The sequence below is a fragment of the Cetorhinus maximus genome, chromosome 20, assembly GCF_964194155.1.
Source record: "Cetorhinus maximus chromosome 20, sCetMax3.hap1.1, whole genome shotgun sequence".
NCBI classification, from domain to species: domain Eukaryota; kingdom Metazoa; phylum Chordata; class Chondrichthyes; order Lamniformes; family Cetorhinidae; genus Cetorhinus; species Cetorhinus maximus.
The window spans coordinates 43,263,139-43,285,667 of record NC_135898.1 but is presented as its reverse complement, the minus strand read 5'-3'; the positions used below and the strand labels follow the sequence as shown (position 1 = coordinate 43,285,667).

Here is a 22,529-nt window from a genome sequence, read left to right as displayed (position 1 = left end):
CCAGATCCCTCTGTCCTGCAGCATTCTGCAGGCTCTCTCTATTTAAATAATATTCTGCTTTTCTATTCTTTCCACCAAAGTGAACAGCCTCATATTTTCCCACATTATGCTCCATCTGTCAAGATTTTCCCACTCACTTAGTCTATCTATATCCCTTCGCAGAATTTTTGTGCCCTCCTCACAACTTGCTTCTCTACCAATCTTTGTAATGTTAGCAAATTTGGCTACAGTGCACTTGTCCTTTCACCCAAGTCATTAATATGGATTGTAAATAGTTGAGGCCCCAGACTGATCTCTGTGGCACTCCACTAGCTACAGTTTGCCAACTGGAAAATGACCCATTTATCCTGACTCTATTTTTCCTGTAAGTTAGCCCATCTTTTATCCATGCTAATATATTACCCCCAACGCCATGAGCTCTTATGTTGAATAGTAACTTTTTTGTGGCACTTTATTGAATACTTTTTGGAAATCCAAATAAAATCTGCTGGTTCTCCTTTATCTAAACCCTTCCAAACCCGTGACCTCTACCACCTAGAAGGACCAGGGCAGCAGATTCATGTGAACACCACCACATGCAAGTTCCCCTCCAAGCCACACACTATCCTGATTTTGGAAATATATCACTGTTCCTTCACTGTCGCTGGGTCAAAACCCTGGAACTCCCTTCCTAATAGCACTGTGGGTGTACCTACACCACATGATCTGCAGCGGTTCAAGGATGTGGCTCAGTACTGCCTTTTCAAGGGCATGAGCAAAAAATGCTGGCCCAGCCAGCGATGCCCACATCCTGTGAAAGAATTTTTAAAAATCCACCCTGCTTGATCTCCACAGAAAGGGCAGTTGTTGTGCTGGATTACATCTATGTGTTGGCAGAAACTATTGGCTTTACTTAATAACTGGTTTATTCGGGAGTAACTTAAATGAAACATTGGCTGGAATTTTCCATCCCCTTTAACATTGGGAATCATGGCGGGCTTGAGTGGACAATATGGTTGGAAGGCCAAAAATCAGCTTCACGCCGTTTTCAAACCAGTTTGCGATCGTCCGCTCCACCCGTCAATGGCCACCTTTCCTGCTGCCGCACGTCAGGAACATCATTTTAACACATCTGCATCTAGTTATAAGGCCTGCTTGCTGGGATCATCCCCCCCACTTCAAATTTACCACCCACACCAGCGGGAAAACACGCCAGCCCAGAACATGTCTGGACAAGTGTGACATGCAGAAGTCGGGGCTTACCGTTAGGGTCTTGTTCACATTGCAGACTTCCAAGTTGCAAAAGAGCCCTAAAGATATTGGACCCTGGGGCAACACGTGCATCTGACGTTGTGTGGATTTATATGGACATGGCTCCGCCGTGAAGCAGCTCACAGAAGGTGGAAGGTTACCTTTGATGCCTGGGGTCTGCTTCAGGACATCAGTGACTTGGCCATGGTCCGCTATGGATGATCGTTGAGGGGGTGGAGAGGAAGGTCTAGGTTTGCCTGGGAGAGGAAGGTGTACTAAGGGTGGGGCTGATGTTGTGAAGGTGGGGAACGATGGTATCAGAAGAGTGAGGTTGGGAGAGGGGGAACATTGGTGTCGGGAGGGGTGAGGTTTGGATGGGAGGGGGAACGATGGTATCAGAGGGGTGAGGTTGGGAGGGGGGGAACAATGGTGTTGGACGGGGTGAGGTTGGGGTGGTGGGAGTACTGGGGGAGGAGGGTGTAACAGGGGAGAATGCAACAACTGAGGAGGTAGGCGTAAGGGGGAGGAAGGTGTAAGGGATGGAATTCAGAGGGGGGAAGGAATTTAGAGGAGGGAGGGAGTACGGGGGAGGAGGGAATGTGCAGGGGGGAGGAAGGAGTTCAGAGGCAGAAGGAGTCTGGGGCGAGGAAGGAGTAAGGGTGGAGGAAGGGGTAAGGGTGGAGGAAGGAGTAAGGAGTAAATGGGGGTATGTCCAGGTGAAGTGCAAGGGAGGGGTCTGTGGAGTCGATGACTGCCACCTGGGGAGTGAAGTAAGGGTGGGCATGGTAGGAAGGAATGCTGAGTATGAGAAAGGGCAGGGTGAGCCAGTAGGGTGGAAGGGTGAGGGTGCGACGGTAGCAGTAGAAGGGACAGTGAGGGTGGTTCGTGGGGACTCGGAGGCAGACACAGACCCTTGGGTTGGGAAAGAGGAGACTGGGGAGGTTAATGTGGATGGGGGTAGAATTCTTGGGAAGATAGGGAAGTGCATGTTCACCTGGACATCCTGAGAAAAGGGGTCTAGTTGGTAGTTGATGGTGGGGTGGTGGAAAATAATGCCAGGGGGGTCAACAGTGATGGGGAAAAGGGCATGGCTGACTGGGGGAGGTGAAAGGGTGGGGGAGCTGAAGACATACTTAACAACCACCATGCTTCTGAAATCTAAAGTTAAAGGAGCCTCATGTGGGGCGGGCACAGGTGCTGCATGGGAGTGTGATCAGTGGGTGGGTGGAGATGCAGGTCAGCTCAGATAGACAACTGAAAGAGAACCCCAGCAGGCAGCATTGAAAATGCTCGGGGCATTGAGATCAGTGTAATGGAGGAAGGCTTCGTGTGCATGGGAGAGTGCTTACACGAGGCTCCAAAAGGCCCTGTCCCACACACACACTTCTCCCTCCAGAATCACACATGGCCTGACTGTGTGCAACTGAACTGCGTGTGGTGGAGGTTGAGTGGCGGGGCGGGGGGGGGGATGGGGGGGGGTGGCAGATACAAGGGGGAAGACTCGCGAAGCTTTTAAATGAAGCTGAAAGACACCATTACACGTTATTCAGTGAAAGTGAATATATTTTCAGATTATAATTTGGTGAAATGTGTTCACCCGTGCAACCACTTATGATCAGAAGTTATTAACTTTTCTAGGCCTACCACATCTTCTAGGTGCTGCCCTGACATCCACAGTAGGGGTGGAGACAGCCTGTGCAATGGTTGGCCATGTTGCCTCTGATGACTTTGGCATGAGTAATCTGGAGAGCTGAGACCCTGAGGGTCTCAGTTTGCTTTGGCTGTCCACCTGTGGGCCAGCTGCTCCCTCTGCGGTGACAGAGGACGAGATTCGGGGTCACAAGCAAAGGGGAGGACACCTCTGAGATTTCTGAGTGGATGACCCAGGGGTGTCCAGCTGCTGCTCCTCCTCCCTTTGGGTGTCAGAGGGCCCCGGCTTGACTCCTGAGGGGAAGGAGCACCTGGAGGGACATTGAGGTGCCCCGTTTCCCTCTCACGTTGCCACTGCAGGAACTCACCCATAGCTACAGTGATGGAGTGCAGGTCAGCGCACATCTCCACATTCTGCTGGACCAGGGTATCCATGACATCCACCATCCTTCCCATGAAGACCTCCATACATGCACGTGGGCACCACTTCATCAGAGAGCAGGCGGACGCACTCTTCCGACTCGCATGCCGCTCTGCTGAGGGCTTCCAACAGGCCTGAGTGATAGTCCCCAGCCTTCTGCTAATTCTCCAGGATAAGTTTGAAGGCCAAATCCAGGGGCTCGTCATCTGACTTGGACCTCACAGATGTCCCTTCCCCAGCAGTCCTCTGAATGCCGGGGAGCTCGGATGAAGCTGCCCCCTCCAGCTGCGGTCATGTGTCAGTGCGGTGACCACCAGATTGTGAACCTAAGCTTGCTCTAGATCTAGGTCCCACCTCTAGACACACAAGATGTGTGTCTCTGTGCTGTGGAGGGTGTGGGTAAGCATTGTAACAGGTCTTCCAGGCTGCTTATTTCTAGCTCTTCAATGGAGGAGGTGTCCTCTTGGTTGGGGGTGAGGACCTGGATGGAGCTGAGGGTCTGGCTGACTGAAGGTGTCAGTCACTAGCAGGGCTCCCTGTGAACTAAAGTAGAGATAATTAGTGCATGGCAGCATAGTCAAAAGCAGGAGAGAGAACACTGACAGTTGTGTTGAAAGCGGAATGATGTGGTGCAGGATCCTCATGAGGGTGCTCGCCGCCGATCTCACCGCAGGCACGGGCCACATCCTCACCAGTCAGTGCGATGGCATACTCCTCAAAGTGAGTGAGGGGTCTAACATGGGCCACTCCACCCCCTGGCCTAGGACCTCTCCCTGCTGTTATGAGCTAGCTTCTCTTGCATGAAAATAGATGGAGAGAGTGTGAGCAGGACACATGGTACTGCGTACAATCTTTGTGTAGTGAGCGGAACCATGAACGGGATGAGGATGTGAGCTCGAGAGGATATGAGCCTGATGGAGATGTGAGGGTGTGTGTGAGAGTTAGTGGTGTTGTTCCCTGAGGTGTGAGATCCCTGTGGATGTGTGATGGGTTTGTGAGTGTGTGAGTTGAGAGTGATGAGAAGAGTGAATTACCCTGGCGGAACGGATAAGAGCATTCATCCTCTTTCTGCACTGGATGGCGGATCCCTTTTGCAGGGCGCTGGCGCTGACCACTGCTGCCACCGCCTCCCATGCTGGATTGATGACGTTGTTTGCTGGCCTTCACCCAGAGCACGGGTAGAGGATATCGCAGCGTGCCTCCACTGTGTTCAGTAGGTGCTTGAGGGAGGTGTCGCTAAATTTGGGGCAGCGTGTTTCCTCCCTTTGGCAGCCATCGGTTCCCAGTAGTTTCCTATCCCTTAAAGAGTGTTAGCTCTGTGCAGGGCGGCCTTTAAATATGGTGTTCAGTTTACTGAAGGCCTGAGGTGACGAAGGGGCAGGCGAATCAGAGGCCGACCTGCCAGCGACCCCACATGTTTCCCGAGGGTGCATAATTAATGAGGTGGGAATGGGACAATACAGCATGAAAAGCCGCCATTGTGGCTGGCAGGTAAAATGTCCTTTTTCCCGCCCGCTACCGCACTTAGTGCAAATCTAGGACTATTCCGCACATTGTGTTCTGTGAGCACATAGGATAGCAACTTATTACTGAACATGTTCAGTAACATTGAGTATACCATCTAGCATGATTTTAAAGTTTGGTTTCAACTCTTTATTTGTTATTGAGTTACCAGCATCAAAAGCAAGACCAGCATTTATTGCCCATCACTAGTTGCCCTTGAGAAGGTGGTAGTGAACTGCTGCAGCCCATGTGGTGAAGGTGCTCCCACACTGCTCTTCAGGGGTTTCAGGAGTTTGACCCAGCAACGATACCGGAATGGTGAGATACGCCCAAGTCAGGATGGTGTGTGACTCAGAGGGTAAGAGGTGATGAGGTTTATAAATGTTCGTATGGGAGGGAGACAAAAAGCAGGAAACTATAGGTCAACCAGCCTAACATCTGTCGTTGGGAAAATGCTAGGGCCCATTATTAAGGAAGAAATAGCAGGACACTTAGAAAAGCTTAATGCAATCAGAGTCAACAAGGTTTTGTGAAAGGGAAACCATGTTTGACAAATTTGCTATAGTTCTTTGAGGATATAACAAGCAGAGTTGATAAAGGGGAACCAGTAGATGTAGTGTATTTGGATTCCCAGAAGGCATTCAGTAAGGTGCCACATAAAAGGTTATTTCACAATATAGGAGCTCACGGTATTAGGGGTAATGTATTAGCATGGATTGAGGATTGGTTAACACACAGAAGACAGAGAGTCGGGATTAATGGGTCTTACTCAGGTTGGAAAGATGTAACTAGTGGAGTGCCACAAGGAGTAGGGCCTCAATTATTTACTAACTATATTAATGACTTGGAGGAGGGGGCAGAGTGTAATGTATCCAAATTTGCTGACGGTACAAAAATAGGTGGGAGGGTATGTTGTGATGAGGACATAAGGAATCTTCAAGGGGGCATAGATAGGTTGAGTGAGTGGGCAAAAACTTGGCAGATGGAGTTTAATGTAGGAAAGTGTGAGGTCATGCACTTTGGTCGGAAGAATCAAAAGGCAGACTATTATTTAAATGGAGAGAGACACCAAAAAAGTGTGGCACAGAGGGATCTGGGTGTTCTTGTACATGAAACACAAAGGGCGGGATTTTCCGCACCCGCCCGCTGCCAGGATTTTCCGCACCCGCCTGCTGCCGGGATTTTCTGCACCCGCCCGCTGCCAGGATTTTCCGCACCCGCCCGCTGCCAGGATTTTCCGCACCCGCCTGCTGCCGGGATCTTCTGGTCCCGCTGCAAGTCAAGGGACTTCTGGCTGAGGCATCGCCTCGCCCAAGGTGGGTCCCGCCTGCGATGGGGCTGGAAAATCCCAGCCAAAAAGTTAGCATCAGGTGCATCAAGTAATTAAGAAGGCAAATGGAATCTTGGCCTGTATTGCTAGAGGGTTGGAGTTTAAAAATAGGGAAGCCTTGTCACAACTGTACAGGGTGTTGGTGAAGCCGTACCTGGAATACTGTGTACAGTTTTGGTCTCCGCATTTAAGAAAGGATATACTGGCATTGGAGGCAGTTCAAAAGAGATTCACTAGGCTGATTCCTGGGATGAAAGGGTTGACTTATCAAGAATGGCTAAACTGGTTAGGCCTTTATTCATTAGAGTTTAGAAGAATGGGGGGTGATCTTATTGAAACGTACAAGATTCTGAGGGGGCTTGACAGGGCAGATCTTGAGAAGATGTTTCCACTAGTGGGGGAATCTCGAACTAGGGGACAGATTTACAGAAAAAGGGGACACTCATTTAAAACTGAGATGCAAAGGAATTTCTTCTCTCAGAGGGCAGTGAATGTCTGGAATTCTCTACCCCAGAGAGTTGTGGAGGCTAGATCACTGAAAGTAAAAAGAGGAGGTAGATAGATTTTTGAAATATTGGGGAGTTGGCACGAAAGAGGAGTTGAGGCCTGGGGCAGATCAGCCATGATCTTATTGAATGGCGGGGCAGGCTTGAGGGGCTGAATGGCCTACTTCTGCTCCTATTTCTTATGTTCTTATGACTCCTGTTTAGGATTACACTCTTGGTACTATGGCACATTGGAGACAGATTTTTGCTCAGAATGCAGATCCAGAATATAAGGCTACAAAGCTGTGAATATTTATATCAGGTGAACCCTTGTGTCATTTTCCTTCTGTCCCTTCATAATTTTTGGATGCTAGGTGTTCCATCTATTGATGATGAATTTAGCTCAGAAATGTCAAGAGGCAAACAATGAACTAAATGGAAGTATAAGAGTTTGAAATGTGGTAAGTAAATGGAATGCCTCTAGCCACTTTAATATTGACAGTTAAGGTTTCCACATATTTGGTCAGCTAAAGTTTTGATTGGGACTGTTTGTCACACAGGGGGGACGTTCTCAATCCATTACCTAGCAAATTAGTTCATAAAGAAAGTATTAACAAGTTTCCCTCTTATATGGGTAAATTCAGCACTGCCAGAGGCCACACTCAAAAGTGTGGAAAGTTTGCCTTCACCCAATGTCCAACCTATATCCCCTTCAGCTTTGGAGGTTTGGCTTCTCCCCGGGAATCTTGTTTTGGGATCACTCAATTTATCCTATAGTGTGCAGAGAAAGTCTGCTTTCTAAAATTGGTCAGATTAGCTGACCGTGCCTAACCTGGAAGTGCTTGATGCTGACATAGGAAAATAATCATTCTCTAAGCACCAACATCAGCAACCGTGAAGATAATGCCCTTCCTCTTCCTCTCCCCTTGGTCCTACCAATAATTACATCCAAAACAAAATATGTGTTTTGGAAGTAGAACCTCAACTTTTGGGAGAATGTTCTTGAATTTTTTATGCACCAAGTGGATTTTAGAAAAAGGGGAAATTCCACTGTGGATTCTGATGTCCAGTTTATGCTAGTATGTTCATCAGCTAAACAGATTAACCCTGCTATAAATGTTCCAACATGCCCTAAGTATGGATGGTATCCGTTTCTTCTGATGTTTCCACTTATCGCCACATGTTTTACTGTTGGACTTTATTGCCCATCTCACAATATGAGCCTTATGTTGAATCCAGATGATATGTTTAACATGCAGCAACTGTAGTTATGAGAATAAAGTTGACTTTCAAGTAGAATAGATATCATCACTCTGTTACCAGTGGAAAAACAGGTAGAAATCGTAAACCCATCCAACACAGAATGAGGCCATTCCATTCTTCATGCCTGTGCCAGCTCCTTGAAAGAGCTGTCAAATAGATCCCACTCCCCTGATCTTTCCCCATAGCCCTGAATATTTCTCCTTGTTCAAGTATATATCCAATTCCCTTTTGGAAAGTTATTGTCAATCTTCTTCCTCCATCCTTTCAGGCAGTGCATTCAAGATCACAGTAGCTTGCTACATAAAAAAAAACTCATTTCCCTTTTGAACTTTTGTCCATTTATGTGAAATTTGCCAAATATCTTAAAAATATAATCTGGTAATAGACACTAAATTCATCTTGGAGAAATTCCAGGAAAACCACCTTAAAGGGCATTCTTTTGAAGCTTATCTCTAGTCCTGTCCTTGGCAAACTGAAATCCTTTGAATGTTCCTCCATATCCACAAGGACACTCCTCTTACAGGTTAGAAGAGGCTGATTCTAGAGATCCTTTCCTCATGGAGATCTTTAGCACATCACATGATTGTTGCCATTTCTCTTTGCAAACTCATTCCCTGCATCAAACACAGGGAAGGTAACAGGCAGCTGGTCAATGCTGTCAGCCTTTAGAGTGCATAGGAAAAAGTGGCAACATCCCATATATAGATTTAATCTGTTTCTATGATGATGGGGTAATGCTGGTTACAATGTTTTAAAAATTCATTCTTGGGATGTGGGCTTTGCTGGTAAAGGTTGGCATTTATTGCCCATCACTAGTTGCCCTTGAGAAGGTGATGGTGGATCTTTTTGAATCAATGCAGTCCATGTGGCAAAGGTGCTCTTACAATGCTGTTAGATAGAAAGTTTCAGGATTTGATGAAGTGACAATAAAAGGGGCAGTCAGATCAGAGATTTTGATTGCATCTATTGATGTTCCTTTACCTTTATTTTATCCACGGTTTTGACCAACATAGGCAACCTTTCCTCCTGAAAATACAGTGTATGTTTTAAATACAGTAATAAAAGAACCACAGCAAGTTCCAAAGGTCTTACCCATGACCTCTTGCCGACCTATGCTCCTCCACCCACCCTCCATGGCCCCTCATACCCTCCACACTAACCTATGCCCCTCCAACCATCTCCTCATGGCACCTCATATCATACATGCCAATCTATGGCACTCCCATGCCCATTCACCCAGTAACATTCTGTACAGAACCACTGAACCATATAGTAACAATAGTATCTGTGAAGAAGCTTTAAAAGAGAGTTAATTATTCATAAAATTTGCTCTTACTACAGCCCTATAAAAGTAACAATCACCCAGATAATTTAAAGTACCAGTAGCAGAAACTACAAACACTTGAAACCTCTTTATCATGTGTAAATAAACATTGTGCAATTGAAAAAATAGGTCAGAGAGAAAGAGGAGTCAATCAAGCAATGTTTTCCCTGGGGCACAGCTGTTTCAACTGATGAATGGATATCTGAGCTCTCAGCTAAGCTTCATTATTCATTCTTGGCATGCAGGGTATTAGGGGCCATGAGTGATGGGTGGAGGGGCATAGGTTGGCATGGAGGGTATAGGGTGGGTAGGATGATGAGTTGGCATGTATGAGGCATAGGGAGCATTGTGGGGTTGAGGGGGTGCAAGGGGTGAGGGCTGTTTTTTGTTTTATTGATTGTATTGCAACTGGGATGAAGTCCAGGACACTAAGGCAGGCCTTTTAAACAGCCGATCTCGGCACCCAGCAGCTTCTGTGGCTGCCTTTGAACTCTTTAAGGAGGCGGCAGGCCCGACTCCAGTTAAAATCCACTGCAATGAAAATCCCACCTTTGTAGGTACTTTCCCCTGAGGCGGAAACGCCGAGTCTGGAAATTTCCTGACTCCCATTACTCGCTTCGAAGGTGAAAATCCAGCCCTATATTTTTCTGGTGGGGAAAGAGCAAGGGGGCATAATCTTAAAACTAGAGCAAGGCCGCGAAAGAGCAAAATCAACAAACACTTTTCCACACAAAGGCTGGTAGAAATTTGGAACTCTCTCCACCAAAATATGGATGCTGGAATAATTGAAGCTGTAATCACTGAGATCAGTAGATTTAGGTAAGGGTATTGAAGGATATGAAGGTGGGTAAATGAAGTTGAGATACAGATCAGCCATGTTCTAATTGAATAGCAGAGAAAGCCCAAGTGTCTAAATGGCCTGATCCTAATGTTCCTATATTTCATTTGTGAGCCTGTCACAAATTGTGCATATGCTTGCCTACACCCATGGCAGCAGCACTCTGATGAACTTTACTGCTTCCACTCTGCATGTTAGGTACATTTTGGTCAGACACACTGCTTTTTTTGCCACTTTCTCCCTCCATTGTTCTGTCTATCCCCCACACTCCCTGAATGAGTGTACATAGTTTATAATAGTAAATAGTAATCTAACACTGGGGACGATACGTTTTACATTTGCAATGACCAAATCCCATTTGACTGGCTGTTCCAAACCTCAATAGCCAATACAATGCACCAATCTACTGTGTTGTTAAGGTACAATAGGGAATGGTGCTGCTGCCAAAAGTTGGGGAAACTTTCTCCTAATGAGAGAACAGGGGAATTCAAATGATCCTTTTGGGCTGAGAGCCTAGTACTGTTCCTCCAAAACTATATGACCGTTCCAAGTATTTCTGCATCTCTTATCCTCTCCAAACCCCCACCCCCTTTCCCCTTTCATAGGGGGAAGAGGAACAAAAATAGCAACTTTCAGTCACAGTGGAAAATGACCTAAAGATCTCAACAATGAATTGAAAAGGATTTCAATAGATCTCTATTATTAATAAGAGCTTGAACACTGCCTAGTAGGCAGAAGAATGAACAGCCTGCCCTCTGTTTACTGGACTGTCTATTGGCTCATGAAACATGCAGCATCTCATTAATGGCCATTAGTTGGAATCCCATGAAAAGCTTTTTTGACAGAATCGCCCATGTTCATTGTTTATATCTTCTGGAGTGAACAGGGATTTCCTGCAGACCTCATGCAGTGGATTAAGTGGCTACAGTACCTTCAATAGCTGAGCGATGGCCAGCAGTTTCATACAGAATCATTTTGCCACACAGCCATTTTCTTTGCATGGTTCTTTGCAAGGCAGGCACTTGGTCGGTGCACATCTTTATGCTAAGGTTACAAATTAAGCTTTATCGATTCAATTTAATTTAGGAGCATTGCATTAACACCGGCAACATTCTGGACTATGATGTATTATGTTCTTGCTGTTTGGGATTATACTTGAATTATTTACCCAGAGATTGGTTATAATGTGAAACTCCCTACCACAGGAGTAATTGAGGTGAATGGCATGGTTGCGTTTAAGAATATGCTAGATAAGTACATGAGCAAGAAAAGAGTAGAACGTTTTGATCTTCGGATTAGATGAAATAGGGTGAGGGGAGGCTCATGTGGAACATAACATTATTAAAGAGCAGTAAGGTCAAATGGCCTGTTACTGTGCTGTAAATTTTATAAAATTAGTAAAAAATAATTGAAGATCCCTCAGTCCACACCCCCATCAATCATAATTATATTCAAGCAAATCTTAACTTCATCAAGAATACTGCTGCACCTATCCTACAGGTAGCTGTGACGGAGATATTGTTGGGGCTGTCAGTTTTATGCTTATAGAAATTAAGTGTTATTTTAAAATGCATTTTTCATTCATATTTTCACTGTCTAAATGGGCACGAAGAATAGTTTCAAGGCAATCTCAGGATGATTTGAAAGTTCTGACTTTGGTGTCATTACCAACCAATTAAAGACGTTGTTTAACCTTTAGGATGATTTAACCCTGCTTTGGAGAACTACTTTTTGGCCTAGTTTTCCAGGAAATGAATGAATGAATGTGATGGATACAACATATAGTGTATGAGAGGCAGCAAGAAGTAAAATTTGAGTTCAGTTTGCAAATATATCAGTGTACTAACAATCAGCAGTTAATGATGTTCAGTGCTTGGACATTTGCCCTCAAAGCACTGAACTATAAAACCATACATGTTTACAGCACAGAAGGTGGCCTTTCAACCCATTGTGTCTCTGCTGGCTCTGTGCTAGATCAATATAAAACCAGTCCTGTTGATGTATTCTCTATTCAGAACCCTATAGGGCAGCTCCATTTCATGCTCCATTCCCAATGATCTCCAATTTTAACAACGCTGGTTTAGACAGCAGGCAAGTTGCCTGTTGGACTCAGGCAGACTTCTTTTTTCCATTGCTTTTTGTCTTGCACTCAACAAGGCAATTACGCAAGATAAAGGATAAAGTAAAGGATACAATAATTTATACTTCATGAGAAGAGAGTGCTGATTGGTTGGCAAGTGGACTCGTTGCCATGGAGAATGCAGCAGGGAACAGTTAACCGTTAACTGTTAAGCTTTTGTTTCAAATTCAGACTAGGCAGGTTAACTCTGATTGGTCAAGGCATTGCCATGGGGAACAAACCAGGGAATGGCTGTCCCCCAAGCTTTTGTTTAGTTGGAAAAGGTGTAATATTTGGACATGCTCCTTTTGCCTGCAAAGGCAGGGCCCTGTATGTCACTATATGTAGCTTCTAGCATACGTAAATGAGCCACACTGCAACTTGCCCTGGTTTGAATTTAAAACAAAAGCTTGGCAGTTAACAGTTATCTGTTCTCTGCTGCATTTTCCATGGCAATACCTCTATCAGAGTCCACCTGCCAACCAATTAATACTCTCTTCTCATGTAGTATAAATTGTTGTTCCCTTTAATGTTGGTTTATTTTGCGTAGCTGTCCTGATGAGTGCAAAACAAAAAGCTTCAACAGCATTTCTCTTTTGTCGGTAATACTTAGCTCCTGCACTACCAAAGAACTGTTTATTTATTTTTTGTTATGACACAGCAGTTGTTAAAGGCTGAGTTATTTAAAATCCCAGAGGGAAACTTTAAACAACTGTCATAACCAATATTTTCAATTGGTATGTTTTGAGTTGCAGCTCTAAATTCAGGAATAAGACCACCAGTTCTCGAGAAAGTTTTATATTAAACTAAATGAGATATTTTATTAATTTACACAAGTTAAATATAAACACATGACTACAAATTACTACTACCATAACTTTTTAACAAATTCCCAAACTAATCTCTACTAAAGAAACAACAGCCCGTTGACTTTAAGCAGACACCAGGCAAAGCATTTTCACCTTACAAATTCAAAATGAGGTTCCTTTCACATTGGTTCCTTTGCAGACAGTTGTAGGCTCACAGCTGCTTTGATGTAACATGCCTCTGCACACACACAACTGCTTTCTGTTATACCCAGCACTTCTCTTTGAATGTAAATTCTCATTGTATCATCAGGCCCTTTGAACTCCAACTCTTCTAACAATAAAACCACTTTCATAGTACCAATTTTATTAGTAATATAAACATTGATTGGTGTCTACTGGCTAGTTGCAAGAATTCACCCCAAGTCTTTGAATGCTGTGTTCAACAAAATGCAAATATCCTCTACCTCTGGGTTTACATCTGAAAACTACTATACATCAAAGTACCCAGACTAGCTGGCTTTAGTCCAATTAAAACACACACAGACACACCCATAAATTAAACCTCAATTTAAAAAAAAATTCCCAATAACATTATATACATTAATAGCTTCATGATATTTACTCTTTCACAGGACCTGGGTGTCACGGGTTAGGCCAGCATTTATTGCCCATTTCTAATTGCCCTTGAGAAGGTGATGGTGAGCCACCTTCTTGAATCGCGGCAGTACATATGGTGTAGGTACATCTACAGTGCTGTTAGGGAGGGAGCTCCAGGATTTTAGCCCAATGACAGTGAAGGTACAGCGATAAAATTCCAAGTCAAGATGGTGTGTGGCTTAGAGGGGAACTTGCAAGAGGCGGTGTTTCCATGTGTCTGCTGCCCTTGTCTTTCTAGGTGGTAGCGGTCATGGATTTGGAAGATGCTGCTGAAGGAGCTTTGCTGCATGCACCTTGAAGGTGGTACAAACTGATGCCACTGTGCATCGGTGGTGGAAGAAGTAGATGTTGAAGGTGGTTGATGGCTACCAGTCAAGTGGCTACTTTGTCCTGGATGGTGTCAAGCTTCTTGAGTGTTGTTGGAGCTGCACTCATCCAGGCAAGTGGAGAGCATTCCATCACACTCCTGACTCATGCCTTTAGGGAGTCAGGATGTGAGTTATGCTCTGCAGAATTCCCAGCCTCTGACCGGCTCTTGTAGCCACAGTATTTATATGGCTGGTCCAGTTCAGTTTCTGGTCAATGGTAACCTCCAGGATGTTGATAATGGGGGACTCAGTGATTATAATGCCATTGAATGTCAAGGGGTGATGGTTAGATTCTCTCTACTCATGCACAGATGCCAGGCAGGTTCCTGTGACATCACTAGGATGGCACCTTAAGTGGAGCTTAAGGTTTTTGTCACAGTTTCTCTACCTAGCTGAAGCAGATTGGCAGGAGGTGGGAAGGACAATGAGGCCCTCCAAGTATGTGAAATATTGTCCTTTGTACGGACCAAGAGAAAGAAAAGTCTCAGCCTCTCTTGCCCTGGACTTCCTCCAAACCATCCCTTCTCTCCTATGAGATTCTGCTGAAACCCTTTCTCCACCACTTATCCCTCTGGACTGCCTGAGTCAGCCCAGATTGGGTGCAAAGTGACATTTAGTGAGCCCCCAAGAGTTAAGACATCTTGAGTCTGAAAATTTGCCAGAGGGTGTGTTTTACGCTCACCCCATTCATCTCAGCCTGAAACCTTTTTGGGATTAAATTAACCTCCTAGGTTTCAAATTAAAACAAAGAACTGCGGATAGTGAAAATCTGTAATAGAAACAGAAAAGGCTGGAAATACTCAACAAGTCGGGCAGTATTTGTGGAGAGAGAAACAGAGTTAGTGTTTCCAGTCAATTACCTTTCATTGCCCAGATCTCAGCTGGGCCTGTTTTACTTGTTGGGGCCTGGTCACATTTCTGCCTCTTGCATGAGTTATTCTTACAGCATCTCATTCAGATTCCCAGTTTTCTGCCAATTTGGGAGTCATTTTGCACATGGAAGTTGTAAGGCCATCAGTGAGAAGACTGGCCTGTAAGAGCATGGATTTGTGAAGCTGTGCAAGATGTGCACAAGGCAAACGTCATCCTGAAGAGTAAATACACTTTTATTGAGCAAATATAATCAAATTTATGTGTTCTAAGAGGGTTGGGGTGAGGCCATATAGTACATCCAATCATTATAATGAAACATAAAAATTTTAGGAACGAAAAGCCTGGCTAAAATAACACTGCATTGGAGAACTTAGGTGCCCATGCTGGACCTCTCGCAACCATTTTGTTCCTTTCAGAAAGTTTTCTGTTGACTGCTTCTGCAGTGCTCCTCACCTTTAAGAGGTGCTGAGAGGTGTCAGCTGTGGCTCAGTTCATAGCACCCTTGCCTTTGAATCAGAGGGTTGTGGGTTCGTGTCCCACTCCTGGAAACCAAGAACTGTGATTGTACTCGAAAGAGTTGCAATCTGTGACTGTTGATAACTCAAAAGAATTTTTTTAAGAGGTGCTGGCTGCCTTTAAGTAGTATCAGAGGTGCCATATTTCTGCATGCCCCACCTTCCAATAGGGCTTGTAGCCAATAAACAATGTTTTTGGGTGCGATGGCATGCCTAGTCCATCTTCTGATGCTACTGGAGCTCCATGATCAAGATCATGTTCAACGTATAAGAATGTAATAGAAATGACACTTACAATACAGTCCTCACCACTTAAAGTGCCCACGTTTAAAATAGGCAGGCACTCATATTGGCCAAAAAGCAATAGCAATTAGCTATTTGCATTAACATCATTTACCAAGTTGCTGGTTATAGCTTCTTAAGTGGTCTGTTTATTTCAGGCCAAAACAGCTGTGCTCACTCACTACTGACAAGGGATCCCAGTCAGCTATTGGCACAGAATCAATCAGATTCATCAAGGTTAAGGTTGGAGCAATGGTTAATGTTAAAGTCATCCAGTAACTCCACACGTTGTATTTCAAAGTTAGTGTATTTTTTTCCATATAGTCGACACACATATCCAGCTAACTCTGGTGATGTAAGGCACCACTCAAACAGATTCAAATTATTTAATTCCCAGCGGTTAGATGTCAGTTCCTGTCAGGTCAACACATATGATAAATCGTAAAGAAACATTTTGTTGTATGGCACTACCTGTTGTACCAGCTATCATATAAAAAGGGCAAATCGTGTTTGCCAAACATGCCCTCCATCATTGGTAGGGACTGGAATGAAAACAATAAAATGCAAGTAATAATCCCTTAGCTCATGAATTAATTGATATTCAGAAACCCTGTAAATTTTGCTGTCATGAATCAAACTAAATTAAACTGATTGAATTATTGTCTTGTAACTCACTGATATTACACATATTATTTCTAGTCCTTTAAGCTAAGCTACAAAACTCTAGGTCAGTAATTCAGTGGCATTGTATTCATGAAATGGATTGTGGAATCATTTGCAATGACCAAGACATAGGGTGCAGCTGCTTGGTAGAAATAGGTTGCTTAAGCTTTATGTTGGCATTTGAAAAAACTGCAGAGAGTTGGGCTCCTGTGCAATAGATGACATCATTCGAAATATACCTCATGGCTGATTAAACTGGTGTTGCTATTTAATTAGTTAGTCCCTCCATCTCTCATTGTTACGTGTAAATCCCATGCTAAGCATAATCTATATTCTGTTCTCCATTGTAAATCATTCAAATATTGTTAGTTTCCATGTTGTGATTTTTTATAATGCTGAGTATCTGATCTTATTCTGAAGTTTATTGCTGTTTCTTCTACCAGCGGATTTGTTAGTGTGGGTGTATTTTTTTCCATGTTCAAGTAAGACAGTAATTCAATGAGATACCCTCATCTATATTTAATGCTTACTATTCTATTCAAAACAGTTTTTGGATTTGAACAAGTAATCTAGGCTGGCACTTCATTACTGAGGGGATGCTGCATTGTTGGAGGTACCGCCTAGTTGCGACATTTATCTAAGGCTCCATCTACCTGCTCAGTTGGATGTAGAAAATCCCATGAGGACTATTTCAAAAGAACAATAGGGACTTTTCCTAATGGCCTGGCCAACATCAATCCCTCAACCATCACTTTAACAACTGATTAAATGACCAGTTATCCCATTGCTGTTTGGGGGACCTTGCTGAGCACAAATTGGCTGTATGTCTGCCAACAAAATAACAGTGACTAAACTTCAGGAGTAATAAATTTGCTGAAAGGCAGTTTGGCACATCCTGAGGATGTGAATAACACTATATATTCTTTCTTGCAGCTTTCTTTTGGATTACTGAACATTATCACAGGGTGAAGTAGCCAACATTCTAGAAAAGCACATTTTTTGGACTGCACAAATGCTTTGTTTTGTCAAAGTTTGAAAAAGTTGCAATTCATAACTAGAAGAAGGGAGAGAACACCCGATGTGGGAAATTTCTGGGTTTACAATAGCACTGTCCATGAAAAGATCAGCACACTACAAACCCTGTCTTTATAACAGAGGAAGACATCTTTGATGCTGAGGGATTAGGATGGGGGAAGGGTGGAATAACATGAAAATTATAAAAGCAATATGCTTTTTCTGTTTTAGATGTTTAACAGGAGAACAGAGTGGACTCATTTTTTCGCTTACCATTTGAAGCATTATCACAGATTTGTGTGTATGTTTGCATAGTGATCAGAGTAGTGTCTAAAATATAAAATGCATATTTACATTTTAGCGCAAAATGCTCCTTTTTAATCTGCAGCATTAATTTTTCAAAATTCAGATTGCCTGTTATTGGGCAAGTTTACTGGCAGATGTGACTTACTTAGACACAGAAGTAGAAGAGCATGGCACTGATTGTCCTCAAATCTAAATATCATTTAGAGAGGAGCATTGAGATACTATACAGTAGTGAGACTCATCCACCCCTACCCCCCCAAAGTGATTTTGCACAATCCAACTATTGAGCATTTTTCTGGACCTTGCAAAGGGAAACTCAATTTAATAAATAAAAATTAAACATGTTAGGGGCACAAAGGAAAATAGTGCAAAATCTGAAACAAAAACAGTAAACACTGAGATCACACAGCTGGTCAGGCAGCAGCTGTGGAGAGAGAAAGAGAGAAACAGAGTTAACATTTTGGGTTGATTGATCCTTGGTTCTAAGACCTGAAAGGTTAATCCACCTTCCTCTCTTTGGAGGTGCACTCAACCTTAGACAAGTACCTCCACTAACTTCTGGAAATCAGTATTGAATATCTGTGAAAGATATGCTGACTTAGTCACTGTAATGAAGCCAATGATTTTGCCTGTGACATCACCATAAAAGTGCTGCTGTCTGCTTGTCCTGACTTCAAGCCAAATTCTCGTATTTTCCAGCTTTAAATGGACTGCCCATGGTATAATCAGACCCCTGGGAGAATTGTTTTTGTTTAATTTGATGATAAGTAAGCTCATCAGGTTGACGGATGGCAATGATGAAATGGGAAATTTTCCACTTTTTCCAAACATTAGTATTAAGCACTATTAGGTGACGTAGAACATGATCAAATGTATGAAAAAGCTCCATGAACACTGTCTCGAACTCTGAAAATATCCCTTTCCTACACCAATGTGACTTTCCTGTCTCTTACAGGAGTGTTTCTTATTACGTTTCTAAGCAAGATTGTCAACTTACTGCCAAATTTTGAGTAGTTTTATAATGTTGGCCTTTGCAATCAGATGAGACTGACCAAAGTTAACCCATGAAGGTATCAGAGAGGACATTGGCCTGTCCCTGGAGATACAGGGCATGGTGTTATACTGAGCCTTACAAATCAGGAAGGTCTCGAGCTTAATCTGGGTCGTAGAGAGTTACTTTACCCTGAACTTCTCATTTCAGATATTGGAGCAAGAAAAATATGGCAGCATAGGTTGTGTCATTGATTATTCTGCTTAAAGACAGGACTGGCACTGGCTACTCCACTCATCCTGAAAGTTATAGAATTTCATTTTCATCAGTGGTTGCCAATCAAACAATGCTGAACCACCACCAGCTGATGGAATATACTCAGAACAAGCCAAGAGTACTTTTGTTCTGCTGTACTTGTTAGTGTACATCTGCAGTAATGGAAGAAATGACAGAAATCAGATATATGTTCAGCAATACAATGTAGCTGTGTCAAAATGAGGCCATTATTGCTTAGTTAGCCATGAGCAATCCTGTTTTAAGTGCTCATTATACTTGTTTTAATTGTGTTGATGGCTTATTGGATTTTAATTGCTTTGTCTTGTGACACCTGCAGACACCTGCAGGAACGAAAGATGTAAAGTTTATTTTAGGATGAAGTGACTGCTGAAATCAATTATTTTCACCAGGGGTTGAATTTTCTGGTTGGCAGGGGTGGGGGGGCGGAGTACGAGCGGGCACCGACCCGAAGATTGCACGGGCGCTGAAAAATCGGCGTCGATTTAGTGGCCTGTTAATTAATGGCGGGTGCGCGTCGGACATCATCATGTGCCTGCCCAGAGAAATATCGCGATGGCACGTGGTGACTTCAAGGTGCTCGCCCGACGTCACCGTGCGTCATTTTACGCGCGGGCGTGCGGGGATGGGCCCCGCACGCCAACAGGAGAATTCTGCCCCATAAATATTTGAGAACTCTGTGCAAAGAAGGGCTCTTAGGTAAGTGTTTGCCTAGAAGGAGGGTGGGCTTTGCAGTTTCATTAGAGGAAAGTGAGAGTTAGGCAAAGAGATACAAACATCTCACTGATTCTTATAGAGAGAGAGGAACACAGTGGACCACAACCAGAAAGACCAAGCAAGGGACACAGAAAGAACTATGCAGTGGGAAAGAAGAATAGCAACGGCTGTAATAAGTCAGGCAATGTCTTTTTGTCTGTAAGTAGCCACTTGTGATGATGACTCATAAAATAATAAGTGCAGGAATGTTCACTTGATTGAGAGGATAAAGGTGAGTTCAAGCTGTCATCCTGTAACATTCTTAAAGTGAACAGCATCTTTCTTAATTTTCTGTCGCCTCCTCTTCCTTTAGCTATGCCAAATATGGTGGCATTCCCACAAGGAACCGCATTCTTCATCATCATCATCATCATCATCACAACCATTTCGGCTGTGTTCATCCAGTGTAGGATGCAGCCTTCGCATGCCTTACCCATTCACCTCAATTCTTGCTGTTCTTGCCTATGTTCTACGGTGTCTAGGTATGATATCATGTCACCTCTTTATCGTTTTCACTGCCTTTCCATTCTTCTCTTTCCTGTTCTTAGCTGCCACTCCATTAACCTTTTTGTCTGCCTCTTATATCTATTCAGGATAAAATTATGTGCAATGAAATATGCCAAAGAACTGGAGTTAAGGACATCATTTTGAACATAAAAGAAGCCAAATAGAATTGGGTTGGGCATGTTGCTCAAAGAACTGATAACAGGTGGACAAAAAGGCTAAGGAACCCCATTAGTGGCGTGCTAAAATCCTTCCTGCAAACGCCTTTCAGATAAAAAGCACATCTAATTGTTAGAAAAACATGATCTGAAGCCAAAAATATAAATAATTTCAAATGGTAGCTGCTTTTAGCTACCAGGGCCTTTAAATACATCCAGTGTGAAACTTTCACCTGACTTTGTTTCATGCCCATATTCTGCTGGCATGAATGTGAAATGGTGATATGAAGGTGTAAAGGATACACAAATCACAGTGCTATCCTAATTCTGCCACTTTGATTCCCTTTACATTTATTAGCAAAGTCTTGGCTGGCTCTGAAAATGATGTGGGCTTTTATTGCTTACCTCAGACCTGACCAGGAAATCCAGCTGGGCATTAAATGGGTGGATACCAGCCAGAATTGATTTCCACCTAACTTCGCAGCCCAGTGCAACTATTTCTTGAGGCCTGAATATCTCAAGTGGATAATTGAAATGAGCTTCCCAAGTGTCATATGAAAATACCTTCAACTAAAAACAGATTTAATCAACTGGTCAAAGTGTTTCTCTATAAAAATCCTCACTCTGCAAAATCAGATTGAGGGCATTTCCACTGTTTTCCGCTCATTGGAAGCTGGTGCCTCTTTGCGTTGGTCTAAAGATATGATGAATCAGTTTAAAGCAGTTAATATGGTTCTTTCACGATTTTATCCAGTTAGTATAGTAAGTGTTCTACTTAAAGCTACAGAAGCTATGAATAACAGTGCTTGAAAACTGTCACTACTGACAAGAATCTAGAAACATTTTGCCTTTGTACAAACCATCCCTACTAAAAATTTGAAGGCTCATGACATATACCACCTTAATTGGATCTGTGAAGGATCTAGAATGAATGTCTGCATTTCATTTCATTTTAAATGCTTTTGTTAAGTGTCCATATTGTGTCCTTATTTCATGAATCAAGTCTTGCTTCGACATAAGCACAAAGTGTTACTGGAACTGAGTATTCCAGCGCCAGAAATGTTTAAAGGGCTATAAAGGAAAAGCAAGCAGTTTAACTCTCACAATTTCATTGCAAAAGATGCAATTTGTCAATAAAATTAAGCCTCTCTCACAATCTCACGTCTTATACCTGACGATTCCCTGGGGGAACATATTTTCTACTCACACAAATATGGATAATTGTTTTCAAGCAGGAGGTTTCTTAGAAAATATTTATTTAACTTCTAGAGATACAACTTTAAATTGAAAATTCAGTAAAGGTGTTAAAGCTGTCCTGCCAGTCAGAAGAGATTTGACTGCTGGGGGCTAGTGCTCTGCTCTGAGGGAGTCAACAGTGGTCACTCTTATTGGGAGGTGAGATTGCAGGAGCTTGTGGAGCATGAGTGTTTGGCTGATGATATGGCTGCATAAAGTGAAAGGGTTGGGATAAAGAGTATTTGCTGGGGACAGTGTAATAAGTCATGGAGTGTGTGCTCAGGAAGTAACAATAATTTATGGAGTTACTTATCAGAAGATAGGAGCAGGAGTAGGCCATTTGGCCCGTCAAGCCTGCACCATCATTCAATTAGCTCATGGCTGATCATCTACCTCAATGCCACTTTCCTGTGCTATCCCCCTATTGTTTGATGCCATTATTGTCCAGAACCTATCGATTTCTGTCTTGAACTTGCTCAATGATTGAGCTTCCACAGCCTTCTGGGGTAGAGAATTCCAAAGATTCACCATCCTTGTCAGGATCACATTCTGTTCTAGCCCAACCTAGTGGTAGTATTACAGATTTAACTGTTTAAATATCCTCTATTTGTAGACTTTGATGCTGAAATAATTTCATTTTACAGTGTATCAGATAGCAAGCTAAGCCTGATATGCAGATTCCAGCAGCAAACAAATTCTATCTGCTTATTTTTGTTTCTTGGAAGGTTTATATTAATGGGAATGGAGCACTAGTGATTGCATTTTCATGTCAGTGACCCACAATCAATAGACTCAGTAGCATGGGAGATCTAGTTAGGCCTGCGTCTTGATGCTGTCATCAGGTCTCCATTTACAACTAAATGTGCTTTTCTATTTAGTACTTTTGCAGTTCTTGTGATAAGAGAGTGACATATTTACCCTGGCTTCCTGTGTTTACGTT

General features: G+C 43.2%; 1 protein-coding gene across 2 annotated transcripts in view; it reads left to right on the top strand.

The window, feature by feature from the left end:
* rnls (renalase, FAD-dependent amine oxidase) overlaps positions 1-22,529 on the top strand; it is a 139,395-nt gene that overhangs the window by 62,333 nt on the left and 54,533 nt on the right. The window lies entirely within an intron of this gene.